Below are 19,427 nucleotides of genomic sequence, written 5' to 3'. Positions count from 1 at the left end.
GTGACGGTCATTCCCACTATTCGTTGGTAAAAGTAGCCCAAGAGTTGGCGGTGGGTGGTTATGACTAGCTGCCTTCCCTCTAGTCTTATTACACTGATAAATTAGGGACGGCTAGCACAGATAGCCCTCGAGTAGCTTTGTGCGAAATTCAAAGCAAACAAACAAACCAATTATCCTCTTTTAACTCAGTAAATATCCAAGAAACGCATAACGGAAGGTTCACAAGTTTTGTTTCACCATATTATGAAATCGAATTCCATTCTAATTCTTACATCTAGAGTGTACCAGTTTTGATTAATCGAATATACTTTTTGTTAAAATTAATTGAAATGGGAACGCATCCGTGGGAGTTTGTTAGGGAAGATGGAATAAGTACAAGCTAAGCGTATACGTTATTATTTTAGAAGATAAATACATTTTAAGGGATTATGAGACATCGCCAATACAAGTGGTTAGCAGTTTAATGTAAAACAAGACATTTTTCTCTCATATTTCACATTTCACGATAAAAGAAATGCGCCAATATAACCTCAAGTGAGGTAATTTGTCTATCGCGATTATGATATGGATTCATAAAAAACTGTAGAAAGAGCTAGGCAGATAGATATCTTTGACATACATGTTGTAATACATTGAAAATAACTGAGGGAATGCAATACAAAATTACTAACCTATTTTGTTCGGAATACACATAGCGTTCGTTCAAAAAGAAGAAAAAAGCCGACTTGAGATACATTAACCTGTTGAACAGAGTAACAGAAAAATCAGAATTTAATGTTGAATAACAAATGTATGGTAAAAACATTCAGAGCACTTTCCAAATTTATATACATTTCTCTCTGTTAGCTAATGCAAATCAATAATTTGTAGTCCGCTCTCTATCAGGGTAGATAGGTAGAATATTGTATTAGAATTTCAAAATAGAACTTGACTAGTTTTCACAAAATGAAACGTTCGTTCTTATGTAAAATTTTGTAAAGCTGGGAACAGCTTTACTCAGGTTTGCTTGGAAGCTCTCGAAAGTGATTTCGAATAAGTTGGTTCCTCAGAGGCCAAGAAGACTGCTGTTCTCTTCTGAACTCACAAGATACACAGCTTTTTGTGTATTTCTGAAAAGAATTTCTAAGTTCAATGGAAATACTGCATGCGTGAACATTTAAAGTGTGCTTTGGCTTTGGTTTATCAGTAAATCTGATAAGCTTAAATGAGGTGAAATTCCATTGTGTTCTAAGTATTTTGTTCCAGTCTCGCGTGGTGAACGAAAGGAAACGAGTGAATGTGAAGCAAAGGTAGATAATGGAAGGACTAGGATAACTTTAAACTTACATAGTATGGTTATATGACACTTTTCACGTTCATAGCGGAGTGATAACACACAGAAAGGTATGTGGACTCTCGGCCATTGTTAGAACGACGAAAGATATAACTCTTTGGATGGTAAGAGATTATTAAACTTCTTAGTAACCAATAAGGGAACTCAGAATACGTAAAACGTGGTAACGTTTAAGCAGTACAGGCCAGGACATACTTGGAGCGACGACATCGCTGGTATCAGTAAGTATTTTCTCTCTTCCTCACACTGACAGCTGTGATGATTGATTACTTGTTTGATTTTCACGTATCGTACAGTCCCATGTCAATAATTTTTAGTTTCGTTGGCAATAACTAAAGCTAGATTCAGGTTTCTTCATTTTATACTATTATCTTCCTCACTTTTATTTAGCCAAGCGTTTCTCTCTCTTCCAGATCAACTGAACTTGTTTTAATTGTCAATGACAAGCGTTGCTTAAGCTGTCAAAGCTAAGAAATTCGTATCAGGATAAAGTAACTCATAACTACAGACCTGTTATGCAATATTGATAATTTCTTTTTTAAAGGATCTTTTCACATAATCTCAATCTATGTTTTGTTGCTGGTTTTGTAAACGTTTGACCTGCTGTCAACAAACTTGTATTTATTTGAAATAAAACTATTATTAACTACCAAGTGTTGTTCAACTGCTGACAGGCAAATATTTCTTTATTTGTTTCGGAGCTTAGCACAAAACTACACAAGAACTATCTGATCAACTAGAATAATATAATACTCTTAGGCTACTCTTCTTTAATCGAATACTGGGTTCTGATCGTCACTTTTATAGCTCACTTTTGGCCTCAGAGTGCTGGGCGCATTTTGTGGCAGTGAAAAGCGAATTAGTGACACTCATATTCACAATCCGACTAATTAACTACTATGCCACAACCGACTGTGTTGTTCAGAACGTAATTATTTTGAGAGTTTAAATACGTAGAATGCCTTTAAAACAATAAATGGTAAGCCTAAACATATTTTATTCAGAAACATTTATAACACTTGATAGGTTTATTCTAATACTTGTATTTCAAAAATTATCTAATCCTTAAATAAAGAAAATAAGATTGTTAAAAGTTAATTAAAGTGTAACCTTAACGTTTTAGGCTAACAAAAAATGGCCTATAAAACTTCCCAAGAATACAGATGATGTGCTAATTTACTTATTAAATGCAATAAAAGTCTTGTTTAAAAAATATTTTATAGGAATAAGTATGGTATAATTTGAATGAATCTGAAAGCATTAGTTAAAATCAAATATCAGCTCCACAATGATTCTTTGCTCGAGTTGCCGCCATCTTATGTATCATCCCTATATAAGTGTATTATCATACGATGCGCTCGGAACTGGTCCGGCATGGCCAAGCGTGTTAAGGCGTGCGACTCGTAATTTGAGGGTCACGGGTTCGCATCTCCGTCGCACCAAACATGCTCGCCCTCCCAGCCGTGGGGCGTTATAATGTGACAGTCATTCCCACTATTCGTTGGTAAAAGAGTAGCCCAAGAGTTGGCGGTGGGTGGTTATGATTAGCTGCCTTCCCTCTAGTCTTACACTGTTAAATTAGGGACGGCTAGCACAGATAGCCCTCGAGGAGCTTTGTGCGAAATTCAAAAACAAACAAACAAAAACAAAAGCGCTCGGAACAACTTTTCTCATTCTACAGCTCAACTTTCAAGAATATTCACAAAATATAGCGAATTTGCGACTAAACATTATGAATCTATAACATAGGCTTTATGTCAAGGTGTTAGAAAAAAGTCATTACTACTTGTAATGGTGCACAGAGGCAGGGAACCTGTGAGTGTCAAGGAATAGCTTTCCATTTGTGTACTATTGGTGTAATATAGATCAATCGGAAATAATGCCTTTAAATTACGTTGTTAGCAAATGTTTTAAACTCACAATTGTGCCATATGGGGTCATGAAGTTTTGAAACCTAGCTAGTTTATAATATTCAATGCAGGAGGCCTGAAATGAATTTGAAGCACATTTGAATGTTCATGTTCGGGTAGTTTAAATACAATAAAACTAACCAAAGAAAGAAACATTTAATGTCAAAAAAATACAAAACAAAAGTTGATAGTGCCGAATATGTTTTACACATTGATTGTTTGTTTGTTTTTGGAATTTCGCACAAAGCTACTCGAGGGCTATCTGTGCTAGCCGTCCCTAATTTAGCAGCGTAAGACTAGAGAGAAGGCAGCTAGTCATCACCACCCACCGCCAACTCTTGGGCTACTCTTTTACCAACGAATAGTTGGATTGACCGTAACATTATAACGCCCCCACGGCTGGGAGGGCGAGCATGTTTGGCACGACTCGGGCGCGAACCCGCGACCCTCAGATTACGAAGCGCACGCCTTAACGCGCTAGGCCATGCCAGGCCCGTTTTACACATTGAACAGTAATTTTACCCCAAACTTATACAAATATGCAACTCAAATTTTATCTCTGATTCAGATCTCGAACACGAGCCCCAAATGTTACATATTATAATCTACCCCGAACAAGCCCCCAGTTTATTATGTTAAGTATTATAATTCATTTCAGACGAGTCTCCGATTTATTATGTTATGTATGTTAACGTATTACTACTTCAAATAGCCGGAAATTTCAATTTCAGTTTAGAAGTTAATTAAATGTTAATATGCATTAAATTTATTATACTTGGGAACAAGATTGATGCAGACAATTTTCTTTTTTAACAAAAATATATTTTAATATACAAACAAAGAAAAACAATTTTAACAGTTATAAATGTGACGTGACACACAGTATACACTGTATGTGTGTGTGTGGTGGGAGCACTTTGCCTCACTTGTCTGTTACTCAAAATATCCTGTATAAAATGTCCCAAAACATCAGGAAAAACGTTCATTTAAATCTTGCTCTTTCGTCTTTATGATGAGTTCTTCCATCTTGAATATTTTTCTCGTTTTCTCAAGCGGTATGCTGGTGAATTTTCCATACTAAACCTCACATTTCCAATAAAACTATTATGATATACTGCGTTAGGCGTAAGTTCTTCACACTTTTTCTTTAGTGGAGATTTTATCTTCGTTTTCACTGTTTCCAAATGAGGAGGAGATAAAGGAAGCATTGATGACACAGCATCATTTTGTGAATATCATGAAGTTACTATTGCACGTACCTAATGAAACTGATTTTATTTTTTACAGTTTAATTATTGCTAATTTAAACTTTTAAACAAAAATATTACTTAATATTGCTTTATCATTCCGTTTCTTAAATACAGTTTTCAACTATTTTTCGGCTAGACACTTATAAAAGCTATTAATACATGACTACCGTCATTGTCATTTACCAATGAAAAGTTATCTCCGAACACTAACGCTTTGTTGAAATAATTATATATGCTAGTGTATAATACAAGGCAAGCTCTATTACCCCTACTCCTTACTTTACCCTAACCTCAAATTTCATAGCTAACTGTAGTAACTTAATTTTATGAAATCAAATTTAACCAACTAAAAAGCAGAAAAGTTCAGTCTAGGCAGTCAAACGTCGATAAATTCCTTTGTGAGCCCGTCAAAATTAAGATAATTCATGAAATGAATTTATGGCATATTCATAGGATAATTACTGGTAAAAATCAGTTAGATTAACAACTTAATATATGGAAAAGCAAGTGCGTTTTGGTAAAATTAAGTTTTAAGAATGGTTTGTATGTCGAGTCGCTCAGTAAGAAAAGTATAACCTAATATTGTTTATAGTCTAGTACTGAAAGTGTAAAATGAAATGTAGAGACAACAAAACGTCAGGTTCAGGCTGACGATGACCAAAAAAAGGTCAAAACGTTGTTCGCTCCTCTACATAAAATTTTTCTGAACCCAAACCAGCCGTTTTTACATATATAATTTGATTTCAATGTTTGTTAAAGTTGAATTTATATTTAGAAATGTACGTCACTTATACTCTTAAATCTGTTTTCGAAATTTCTGCCAATTCATCAAAATTGTAGACGATTCTCCAGTGTAAGAATCAACAAATATGTGTGTACGTAACATTAGTATGTTGTCAATACTGTTGTGCAGGCTGAAATTTCTAAACACTCTCCTCACGCCTGTAAATGAACGCGACTCGCCAAGCGATAATGTATATTATTGGGGTGATATACTATAAACTTTGAAGGCTATAACTGTGATTAACGCTTATTGATCAGGAACTTCAGATATCTAACCAGGAACGTTTATAAATTTCGAACTTTATAAACTAGTTAACTTTAGAACTTTCACATTGGACATTAGTAATTTTACGACAACATTATATAACTTCAGCAGTGAAAAATTCGGCGTGTGATCAACAAAAAACGCAGAGCTGGCTAGCTTCTTGTTAAATCAATTATATCTATATCAACTCAAAATTAACTTGCTCATGATGAACCCTTGATAACACATCAAGGAAGTTTAGACTCGATATTGTTTGTAAGTTTGTAAAACTTTTATATATAGATAATTATTTGTAATAACAGTTACTGTAAATTGTATTATTATTTGTACATTAAAATGCATTTGCAGTAAAAAAAATGTGTGTATCAGTCTTGTTGGCAATTATCATAAACTGGATACATATCCACATTTATTTGACTTCTAAATTTAAATTTAAATTTAACTAACTCAGTTTTAGGCTATTTGAAATGGTAATACATAACAAGAGTTATGTAGGTTAAATAAGAGAAAAGATAAATGTTAAATTTTTAACAGATTGGATAGTAACAAAATGTCTGGACTTATTATAAACTACATACTGGAAACTTGATGCAGTGAAATTTTTACTGCAGATACATCAGTGTTTGGTTGGAGTTCAATCATTTGTGGTATAACAATCATTAACTTTATAAAGGATAATATTTTATTCTGTAATGAATATCTAAGAATATAGGTCGTGATAGTGGTCAGGTTTCGCCACGTTTCTGCGTCATACTGCATTAGGTCAAGCATTATTATGAATTTGAAATCATTTTGTAGTAAAAACCTTCAAATATTGCGCAATAAAACACTGAACAGGAAGTACTGATGACAACTGAGAGATATCTCGTTTTAAGGTTTAAAAGTACTCGCATAAAAATAATTTACCCCGTAAAATCATTCGAGCCATATCGTTTTGAAAAGTCTTTTGATTATTATATGGCAGTGACAGTGATTATGAAATCATCACTCTACTGTATTATTACTCACAAATCCGTATTGTCGTCCGTTAAATATTTCGACATAGATTATTGTTGTGGGTGTTTATCAATAATTAAAACAAATATCGTTCTAACGTTCTCAATTTGAAATATGTTTTAGAAAAACAAAAAGGCTTAAATAGGTCTTGTTGCGAAATCTTCTCTTTTGTGTAGCTCATAAAAACTACGAGCATTTTTGAGTTTTAAAGAAGTAAAAGTGCAGGAGTTCTAAAGCAGCTTAATATTAGCATCTCGTAGATATTTGAGTTAACTGATGCAAATAGAACTCATAATATGAGAATTAGAAATAAAACTGCACTGCCAAATATCCATAAGACAGTTCGTAACAAATTGATATCACTTAAATTTACCTGCGGTGGGAACAGCACAGATAGCACATTGTGTGGGTTTGCACTTATCTTTTGTCCCCGCCGGGACAGCAGCAAGTACTTACAAAGCTAGAACTTGAGTTTCGAATCTCCGTGGCGAACACATCAGATAGTCCAATGTGGCTTTGCTCTAGAACAAACAAATATACAGACTCAAATTAAGTATGAGAGTAGTAATATTGAAGCTATTTGTGTTCTACTCACTTTTACTGCATTAGAAATAGAAACACGTTTCTCCAAAGGTCATTGAAAGAAACACTATATTATATAGCAATAAAACTTGAAAACAAGCTTTCTCCGTGGTTTCTAAATTGGATTACAGTTTGGAAAAAGGGTGCGATATGAAATAACAAGAAGATATAGCTAATATTATTAAAATGGGAAAACTCTGCGAGAACAGGATTCCTCTCTAGGCTTCTTTGTGAAGCTGGTTGCTAAGTCTATGATTTAAAAAACAACAACATTTATTTGTCTGTTACTGTTTTTTTAAGTGCATGCTACAGAGGTGTAATATCCTTCAATATTTGGTGCAAAGGTTTAAATAGAATCAATTAGTTCAAAATTAATCACTTAATCAGAAAAGAAGCTACTTCATAAATACCAAAATAACAACTGTATAAACCTATACGCAAGAAGACAAGAAATCCCTAATTAGCATTTAGAAAACGTTCAATTTCATAATAAAACTTACTACTTAAATTAAAACTGTCCATTTAAAATATATTGATATTTACTGACATTTATTTCCAGTGAAGAGAAATGCAAGAACGTGTAGTTAAATTACTCATTTTTAGTAAGAAATATCCAAACTACGTAATTTTTGGTTTGTTTGAAGCTAAGCACAAAGTAGCACAATGAGCTATCTGTACTCTGCCCACGACGTGTATCGAAACCCGATTTCTAGTGGTGTGAGTCCGCAGATATACTGCTGTGCCACAGAGGGGAACTACGCATGGCATGGGCCAGTCAGTATATGATTTCATCAGCTCAATTATATTTCTGACTTAAACAAATGTTGCAATTACACTTGAAACATAAACGTAAATATAAAACAATACATACAAGTGTGGTAATAAACTCGTAAGTGTGAAATTATAATTTTTTGAAGATCTACATAATTGATATCAGATTGAATTTGAGCCCACGTACGACTTTATGAAGAGATCAAATGCTTTACTCAGCCTACATGCTACGTCTCGAATAGCTCAATCTTCACTTCATTGATTATTAACGACGGAAGTTGTCAGGCCTCTTGCGCTAAGCCTGTCAGTTTATAAAGCCAAGCATCCATTTATTGAAATTATCTGTTGAAAGTGCCGAACTTTTAAAAGTAGTACTTCACCACCCGATCTCAATTTTCACTTCTTCAGAAACAAACATTAAAAAAAAAAGATAGAATTATTGAGTAAGAAGAATTGTTTTCTCTTTATTTGTTGTTAAGCATATAGATACACAACGGGCTATTGTGCTCTGCCCAATACGCGTTATCAAAACCTGGCTTCTTGGGTTGTAAGTCCGCAGGTATGCATACCACTGTGCTACTTGGAGGGGGGATACTATAAAACTCTCTGAGAATAGAATATTTATGTTACCTCAGGTTAAAACATACCTCAGTTTTAAATACATAATTATACAAAGTTTATTACCAATAAGATAAAATGGAAAATAATCCATCGGCATAACTGGTGTGTTTACACACACACACACACATATAAAAACTTCGTCACATGGCTTAGTAACAATTGAATAAATGGACCGTAGATGGTGTGTCACATCAGGAGAAGACGTAACATTGAAATACTTTGTTAGGAGAAGGTAGAAAAGCAAAAGAAATACGCGTGTTCGTTAGTCAGCTGGTATCGGCTCAAACGCACATTGTATGAATAAGAACGAGATAGCTTTTAACCTTCTTTATGTTTCACGTTCCATTCACTGGTCACGTGATGCACGTGTCTCTTGTCATCTCCATATGGAAGTCATACAATATATGCATGACTGTAACTTATTCCGCAAAGATAACGGGTAACATTTCCAAAGTTTTTTTTAATATAGAATATTTAATAAAGAATCAAGCATTTTAATTTTATTTGATTACATTTTTGGACCAAGAGTTTTAGAATAGCAGTAATTTTAAAGTGGAAACTGGATTTTAGTTTGCAAATACGTTTTCGCATGGTGGCAATGAGATGTAATATTTTTTCATGGTAAAGGTATGAACGAAATGAAGGCAAAGTATTAATCTTTATAAAGTATTTACATGTACACCATATTACCATACTTTTTAGTACAATGTGAATTTTACAATACTTTCGTTTAATTATATGGCTGAACTAGATGGACACTAGGTAGAGCGTATACTTCCGCCACCAACATTGATGTGTGTGTTTTGTGTGTTTTTCTTATAGCAAAGCCACATAGGGCTATCTGCTCAGCCCACCGAGGGGAATCGAACCCCTGATTTTAGCGTTGTAAATCCGGAGACAGTAAGAAAATATGTCCGTACGTCCGTTTTTAACAACGAACACCTATCATTATGGCAGAACAATGAGCAATAATACTATACATATGTCCACACAATTTCAAAAAATCTTATCAATTCTGACATAGACATAGATTAAAAATAATGTGAAAAATCGGTCCTCATGTTAATAGATAGAAATGTCTTAGTTTTTATGACCTTCTCACCAATTTAATCTTCCAAATAATAATTACTTTTAAATTAGTTTATAGTCCAAACGTTCATCCGAACATATAGACTCGGCGTAGTCAGATTATTAGGGGCGCTTGACTCGTAATCTGAAGATCGCGGGTTCAAATCCCCCTCACACAAAACATGCTCGCCCTTTCAGCAATGGTCAATCGCACTATTCGTTGGTAAACAAAGAGACCAAGAGTTGGTGGTGGATAGCGATGTCTGGCTTTCTCCTATCTAGTCTTATAGTGTTAAATTATGGACACCAGCACAGACAGCTCGCGTGTAGGTTTGAGCGACATTCAAAACACAGTTCGCACTTTTTATTACATCATGATAAGATATCATAACATTTTATCAATACACACTTCCACATCATAGAAAGTAAGAAAGCTACACTCCATAGCAACCAGGCCTGGCATGGCCTAGCGCGTTAAGGCGTGCGCTTCGTAATCTGAGGGTCGCGGGTTCGCGCCCGAGTCGCGCCAAACATGCTCGCCCTCCCAGCCGTGGGGGCGTTATAAAGTTACGGTCAATCCCACTTTTCGTTGGTAAAAAGAGTAGCCCAAGAGTTGGCGGTGGGTGGTGATGACTAGCTGCCTTCCCTCTAGTCTTACACTGCTAAATTAGGGACGGCTAGCACAGATAGCCCTCGAGTAGCTTTGTGCGAAATTCCAAAACAAACAAACAAACAAACCATAGCAACCAATACTAGCTTTAGGACCGCAACCCTATTATTCGGCACAGACCTTTACTATACAGAACAACACAGATTCTTTATAATATAAGGTTGCAGTTTTTCTTTTCTAAAATAGTGTTAACAGTTGCCCTTATAATAACGCCATGGAACTTAGATTATGTTCCTTATCATCACTACCATGCAATTAGAACAGTCCTATCGAGAATCGTTATTTATGATAACTGCATAAGTTAATACCACGTGTCGCTAAACCTCTGTTATTGGGAGAATTTCATAGCATTTAGTACATTTGTGTTGAAAAGTTGACAATGAATAATCAATAATAACCGTCAGTGTGATTGTTTTAAAAACTTGAGCTATAAATTTTAATTTTATGTATGTGCACTTTCTTTCATCTTAAAGGTTTTGTACCCTAAATCAGCCATCTTTAATCAAATTAACATAAAACTAAAAAAAGTTTTATATTCACTCTTAGGTGAAACTTTAAAGAATTGGTGTACCTATATCTCTCGTGACTTTTTTGCATAAGCGTGCGCAAAAATTTCCTCAAATTTAGCGGATTTTGTATAGCAAAGCTTCATAGAGCTATCTGCTGAATCCACCGAAAGGAATCGATCCCCTAATTTTAGGATTGTATATTCGTAGACTTACCGCTCTACTAGCGGGAGACTAACAGTTTTTCTTTAATATCTTTGCAGACGTGGTTTATATCTAAACCAAATGAGACTCCTAACTGTAGATTGAAAAAATCTGTCAATGTACTAAATTTGAAAAAAAAAATCCACAAAAGTAAAGAATGTTTTTCTATCAAATAAAGTTTCTGTACTTTTGGTTAAAGAAAAAAAAAAGACACTCAATAAAATGTTATATCTCAGGTATTTATTAATGGATCGACTTGAAATTTGGTATTTGAAGTAAAAGTCTAGTATAGCATATCCAGGAAAAATATGATACCACTCAGTGATATCGAGAAAACACACCCGTAGAGAAAATATATATGTAAAAACGTTTTACATATATACATGTGATACCACTGATTACCATAGTCCAGAATAGAGAACGTGTCAGGCGTAGCATGGCTAGGTGGTTAAACCACTCTACTCTTAGTTCGAGGGTCACGGGTTCGAATCCCCGTCACATCAAACATGTTCGTCCTTACAGCCGTGGGGGTGTTATAATGTTACGGTCAATCCCGCTATGTGTTGGTAAAAGAGTAACCCAAGAGATGATGGTGGGTGGTGACAACTAGCTGCCTTCCCTCTGGTCTTACACTGCTAAATTAGAGATGGCTAGCGCAGATAGTCCTCGTGTAGCTTTGCGCGAAATTTAAAACAGACCAACAGATTGTGTCTTGAAGCAAGCTGTTTTGGTCTCATGATACACAACCGTGTGTTTTGATATTATATAATTTACTCAAAATGCAACATTTAGGGAACCATTATGATGTAGTAAGATTATTTAACTTAGAAAAAAACATAATTATGTTTTATTATTTTCTAAAATGTTTTTCTTTACCAAAAATAATTAACTTTACAGTAGTAACAATATCGTTTACAGCTGAAACCCAACGTTTGCATTACGTCTTAAAATCATATTGTATACAACAATATGTTGAAGGTACTTCTCTAGCTTTGTGTAACTCTCAACATTTATACAACCGATCCATGTGTGTTGCTTGGTTTAGTAGTTACAGTTTGTTCAACTGAAACTGAATATTTTAAGGTATTATTCTCAACCACAATCAAACTAAGGCCCTAGAAAAGATAGCTAATAGTTTAAACTCACAATGCAGCTAAAGCTTTGCAAAGTGTATCTGATATTTCGAACTTAAATACATTTAAGGCTTTATATATAATACCTAATATTTTAAACTCATAATAAAACTAAGGCTTTACAAATAATACCTGACATTTTAAACTCACGATATTGTTTTGTTGTTGAATTTCTCTCAAAGATACTCGAAGGCTAGTTTAGGTAATTGATTCCAATTTTGAAGTGCTAAACTAAAGGAAAATCAACACCACCAAACACCAATTCTTGGGATACTATTTACCAACGGAGAGGGGACTAATCGATACATTATAACGATCCCACAGTTGAAATGGTGAGTACAGTTGAAAATTGTAAACGAAGGTTCGATCCTGCGACCAGCATGTTACGAGTAAAGAACCGTTACCACCTAACAGGCTATACCAAATCCAACCACCCAATACAACTAAACTGTTACAAACAATATCTGAAACGTTGATAACTGAACGTAAACCAGTTTATTAGAAAATTTTAAGTAAATATAGAGGTATCAATAGTTAGGATTTGATGAATCCATACAAAATCATAAAGTATCAGTAAATGGTAAGGGTCTTTCGAAAGAAAACAACAATCAAAGCGACAAACACAAATTTTTAATGCTTGAGTAATAAATGAAATGCACTTTAATTTAGCTTTCACGCTTATTTTATAAAGGTTATGTTTTTTCTTTTGAAAATTTAATTACATAATGAACAGGTTTAATAATTTTTATTTTTTCTGCGAAAAGTTCTCACTAAATTTCCCCGCAAACCCGAAGTGTGATTTTTGTAAGAACAAAACTTAGCAAAGCCGAAGCGCAATAAAAAAAATGCTACCTCAGGCGATCCATAGAATAAACAACCTATTTGTCTATGCATTAATAATGCTTTGATGACGTTTTTGTGAATACGATAAACTTCAAAACATATAATAAATATTTAAATAAGTGATTTTACATTTTGAGTAAGTGCATGTATACAGTTAAATGTGACATTAAAACGGAATAAATAATATAACTTACAATAAGATAAAGTACTTATCGAATAGGGAGGTGACAAAACTTTCTAATTGTTCAAACGGTTTACAAAATATAGTTTTTGTTTTATACCATAATGAAATGTTTCTTTCGTGAGACATTAACCTGTTTTTTACAGCGATAAATTCTTCCTACGTTTCGTTTTGCTCATATCATTCTACAAGACAAAAAATGATCTTGGTTCATTATCTCTAACACTTGTATTCAAAAACCGAAAATATGAAATAACTCAAGGTTTACCATTGTTCCAAAAGATACTTTATTTAAATTAACAAAGCTCTGGACAACTGGTTCCGTTATTGTTTATTTATTTTGAATTTCTCGCAAAGCTACACCAGAGGGAAAGCAGCTACTCATCACCACCCATCGCCAACTATTTAGCTACTCTTTTACCAACGAATAGTGTGATTTAACGTCACATTATAGCGCTCTCATGGCTGAAAGGGTGAACATATTTGGTGTGACAGGGACTCGAACTCGTGACCCTTGGATTACGAGTCGAGTGCCTCAACCACCTGGTCATGCTGAGCCCGGTTCCATTATAAAATAACATGACATTTGGAATTAAATTCCTACTTTAGAAATATGATAGGAATTTTTTAAGACATTTCTATAAGTAGGAATGATTATTTTTCTCTGGTTTGTTCTTTTTTGTTCTTGTTGTTAAAGATTGGAACTATGGTCTTATATTTTCTCTTCGTTGTCTGAAAATGGCGTGTTATCTTCTGAAAGAAATTGATTAGACTGCAATTCCTGTTTCCGCTGGTTCTTGCTTCGATGAAAACAGGAAAAAAAAGAATGTTATTTAGAGTGGGAAAAAAAAAAAACGTTTTTGCCCAAATGAAAGTATAAAGAAAAAAATTCGAATATGTATCATACTCGAAGATTTCAAAAATATCTTTGTCAACAAGAAACATACGTATAGGTTTATTATCAAAAAAATCTTATATTTACAAAGCTTACGTCTTAAAAATTACTACGGTTTTATTCCGGAAAGTTTGGGTAATTTACAAAGTGATTCAGAAATTGTGACAAAAGGTATACAAAATGTCTTCGGTCATTTTCAATCAGCATATCGTGTCTATTTTGAAAAAAAAAAATCAACTTGAGACATCATCTGTTTTGGACAGTATTCAGTGATCCTCGTAATATATCTCACAGTAACATACATTTAATTCGAGCCACCAATCTCATATTGTTGAAAGAGAGAAGAGGAAGAAAACAAACCAATGTGACTTTGCAAGAGAAATTGTTTAGGTATTCAACATAACATGGTTTTAAAACACTGTGTGTAATATTCCAGGTTTTCCTCACTAAAGCTTATGGTTCTAATTAGACTCCGATGCGGTTTGCTTTCTGCTAAAGCGTGTATTTTTCAAGATGCAATCAATTTGGACACACATAATCATGTATACTGTATAAATAATCATTTTGTGTATCGAAAATAAGATCAGAAAAAAAGAAGTGAAAAATATGATTCTGTGCTTGATCAAAGATATATTTCAAGTTGTTTTAGTTTTGAGTCTTCAAATGTTTTAATTCAAAATCTAGCGGAATGACAGATGTACTTTCAGTCTAATACTCTTTATATATATATATATATATATATCTACCCGATACTTCATGTTTCATTTATCTCGTATTAATGCTGTAACTGCTGAACATCTTACCTACTCCCCCAGGAATAAGGAGTCGGAAAAACGTCTTTTTTTCTTTTACAAACTCCTAATTCACATCACTTACTATAAATACATGTCAAAACACTTTGGACTGAAGGATTTTACTTGGAGAAAGAAAATAATTTGACAAAGAAATACTAGTTTTAACCATATTTTGCTAATATATAGGTTACACAACGAATTTTCTCATTCGTAGAAATGTAGTTTATAGGTAAGTGGTTAGTTTAACGTATACAGAAGCCACTAACTTTTGTTTAACAAATCTAGTGGTAGCTATAATAGTGCTCTTGTGGAATGCAGTGTCCGAAAAGTCTGGAACTATAGGTGATTTTTCAGTTTTCTTAATTTCAAATAATTGATTGATAATGGCGATTTCAAAGCATTTGAAAGCCGAGTTAATACTGCTGTTAATTGAAACTTGTTTCGAGTTACAAGGATGGCATGTGGTACACATTCTATAAACTTCTATGAAGTTCTTGTGGTTACAGACGTTTCGGACATCCTGTATGATGGTTTTTACCATGTATTATTTGAAATATTGCAAAATATTTCAAGCTGAAAAAATCTAGTTAACCCATTAAATTCATTAGGTTGGGGAATTAAAATAATCAGTTGATATAAGATATATCACTAGTTTTTACTTTTAAGAATACAGTAGTGCATGGACTTTATTCTTAACATAAAACTATTCTTTCCCTTCCTATACTTATCTATATACCTTTTCAAACGCTTCTGATTTGATGCGCCGTCTAAATTTAAAAGTAATGAAGTTAGGGCCTAAAACCTAGAGACAAATCAATGTCTTTTCACTGTATACAGGAAAAGCAATAGTACTATTTGCTCCGTTTTCTACTGTCCGGGCAAGCCGAACATTTTATGTTAATGTAACACGTTATACGTTACTTATACTGGATCATTTGTAATTGTTCCAGTTTCATTAGTATTTGCATTTCGAACATTCGGATATCGTTATATGATTTTTCTAAATTCGTTTTAAAATGTGTAACCAGAATATATGTAGCAAATTTTCGATAGACCGTTTTATAACTGACATACACAATTTACTAAATCTTGTGACAACAAAATGGGTATAGTCAATATTGACACTAAAATACCTAGGTAATGATTAATCCAGGCAAACAATGTTTTACATTATCTGTTAACTTAGACAAATTGTTACATATCGAATTATCTAAATAAGGTTATTTTGCTATCAAAGATTATCAGTTATCAAAAACATGCGTAATTTATTATAAAATTTCTGCCATCATTTTAGTTTGCCAAGCTCAGAAAAGTGAAACCCGTTTAAGAAGATGAAACCAGTTGAAAATCGTTTTTGTAACAAAAGTACCCAGATTATAAGTAATTTCTCTGAGCACATATAAGTTGTACGGATCATTCACGCCACTTTGCGAGCCAAGTCTGAAACTTTTATTATCTGTTGTTAAGATAATGCTGCAATGTTGAAACAATTTATATAGTTCCTGACTACAATTTGTGAATGACAGATAGATCTGGCCAGATCTATCCAGAATATTCTAAAATGATAGTAAAAAAACAACTGGCTTAAAATTTCAATGTCTGTCTCTACTTCCAAATGCATGACAACATATTACACTTAAAAAATAAAGAAAATCAAACTCACCTTGATGTGTTTTTCATTTTCGTTTATTTCTTGTCATCGACCAAATCAGACTAAAAAGTGTTTGTACTGCTTGAAGTGCCTGATGTGAGCTTATATCAAATTACAATAATTATGTTAAAACTCCTTCGTTTATATCATAATATTGTAACTTATTCAATATATCAATCCACGTCCTCAACCCACTGTCCAGTGGCTCATTGGTAAGCCCGCGGACTTATACTACTAAAATAACACTGGTTGTATATACAGCACAAGCCTACTGCGTAATTTTGTTCTAGTATCAAAGAAATAATTAATCAGAAGAAAAAACAATTAAACCTTAAAGAATGTAAGAATGATTATAAAGTTGAGAATGTGACACAATTCCATGTTTACCTAATAGGTCATCAAACTCCATCTAAATGTTTCAACACAACTACACCAAAATTTATAAAACGGAAAGCTTAGATATTTTTAATAATTTTAGAATATGTCAGTAAATTATTTAAGAAACACTGTTAGTAAAGTGAGCAAAATATGTTTATGTCATCCTTTTTATCTTTTAACTGGTCAAAATCCCCTCAATCTAAACAGATTTGTTTATCTTTGAACTGGTACAAAACCCATTCAAGTCAAAGATACCTATTTTTATCTCCGATCTTGCACAAACACCCTCAAATTAGGCAGATTTGTTTTATCTTTGATTTGGTACAAAACCTGGATTTTCTAATACTTTAGAAAACGTTTTTTTACATAATGCATTTTTACAAAAGCTAATTAGTTTCATTTTATGTTGACTTACATTGTTTAAGCAATACATTTATAACTGTCATTACAGTTTTTGAGCCAAACTTTTTAACACAAAATATATTTCCGTTTTGGTTTCCCTCGGAAGTTGACACACATCTTGACTAAACCAAAACAAACACAAATGACGAAGTATTCATAAAAATCATAGAACTGATTTTTTAAATCCGTCCATGTAATAATCTAATATGGGTTTGATGCGAATGAATATCTGAGGCTATCTAGATTTCCATTTAGATACAATATTATCCTATACTTGTTTATTTAACAAATTATTTTATTTTTGCTACAAGGTGAAATGGTGGCTTCGTTGAGAGTTCGAAACTTGCTCACGACGTATTGTTGTGTTCTTGGACATGACACTGTACTCCAAGTGTTTCTGTTTACCTAAAATGTTTTAGGGTTTGGGAAATTATTAGCCTGGAATAAAATTAAAATATTGGTTTGAAAAAAAGTGCTAATGAACACGGGAATAATGCAGTGCACTAAATTGATTGTGATCATTTTCTATCATTTTAAACAAATGAAACTTCTAGAGACATAATCAGTAGAATGAAAAAAACACAATTAAAATAATTTCAAACTTATAAACATTGTTTTTCATTAAATCACTAAATTACTCTCAGAAAATGATAGGAAATGAATAAGGGAATAGATAGACTACGTGAGGATTTCTTGAATAACTAGACATGAAAACACATCCTGGTACTAAAGAATTACTTATATTTGAGTTAGAAGAGGAGTTAAATGGTATTAATATTTTATTACCACTTAGTTGTTTTGCCTCATAACGTTTGATTTTGTAGCAATAATAGAAATACGTTTGTTCAAATAAAGTGGACATTATACTTCATTAATTTATCATGGTCACGTGCTGTTGTTGTATTGTTCCTGTTTGTCAAGGGACGAGCATCGCCAGGTGGTTAAGGCACTCGAATCATAATCCGAGGATCGCGGGTTCGAATCCCCGTCACACGAAACATGCTCACCCTTTCAGCCGTGGTGGCGTTATAATGTTAAGGTTAATTCGTTGGTAAAAGAGTAGCCCAAGAGTTGGCGGTGGGTGGTGGTGACTAGCTGCCTTCCCTCTAGTCTAACGCTACTAAATTAGAGACGGATAGCGCAGATAGCGCTCGTGCAGCTTCGCGCGAAGTTCAAAACAAAACAAACCGTTTGTCAAAATGACATTTGCTTTGTTTCATACCTGAAATTACTTAAAACCCTTATTCAAAATTGTCTAGTAAAATGTACAAAACACAAGCTACTGTAATTTCAAGAACAGATTTATATTTTCCCTGTAGATACGAAACTGAAGATGTTTCCAATAATGCAGAAACTTTGTTTGTTTGATATCTCGATTATTCTTTCCAATATAAAAAGGAGAAACTCAGTCCCAAACTATCAGAATTTTGTTGCTACTAGAAAATAAAATGTGTAATGTCCAAACTTTGGTCCATTTATGATGTCAAATGCATTAAATAAGTATATTTGTGTGTGTTTTCTTATAGCAAAGCCACATAAGGCTATCAGCTGAGTTGACCAAAGGGAATCGAACCCCTCATTTTAGCGTTGTAAGTCCGTAGACTTAGCGCTGTACCAGAGGGGAACAAGTAAGAACGTGACATATGATTAAGTTGTATACCATTATGACTAAAAAGTCATTATTTTATCTAAATACTTTGAAAATGTTAATTTTTGAAGATTGATTTCTTAATACGTGCAATTATATTACCTACGACTTGGAAATTTATTTTGCATATTAACTGTAGGAGTCCAAAAGGATAGCATGACCAGTTGGTTATGGCACTCGACTCGTAATCTGAGGGTCGCGAGTTCGAATTTCCGTTGCACCAAACATGATCGCCATTTCAGGGTGGGGGCGTTATAACGTAACGGTCAATCCTACTATTCGCTCGTAAAAGAGTAGCCCAAGAGTTGGCGGTGGGTGGTGGTGACTAGCTGCCTTCCCTCTAGTCATACACTACTAAATTAGGGACGGCTAGCGCAGATAGCCCTTGAGTAGCTTTGCGCGAAATTCAAAACAAACAATGTTATAAATACATGTATAGGCATATTTCATTATAAATCCTATATAACATTAAGCTAAAGAACCTTTCCAATATGCTGAAAGGTAGTTTTTAATTCTATGTAATTCGTAAAAGTTTGCAAAGTT

Source organism: Tachypleus tridentatus, chromosome 6 (genome assembly GCF_004210375.1).
Source record: "Tachypleus tridentatus isolate NWPU-2018 chromosome 6, ASM421037v1, whole genome shotgun sequence".
In the NCBI taxonomy this organism is placed as follows: domain Eukaryota; kingdom Metazoa; phylum Arthropoda; class Merostomata; order Xiphosura; family Limulidae; genus Tachypleus; species Tachypleus tridentatus.
The sequence above is the reverse complement of the archived record's forward strand: the minus strand, read 5'-3'. Positions refer to the sequence as shown.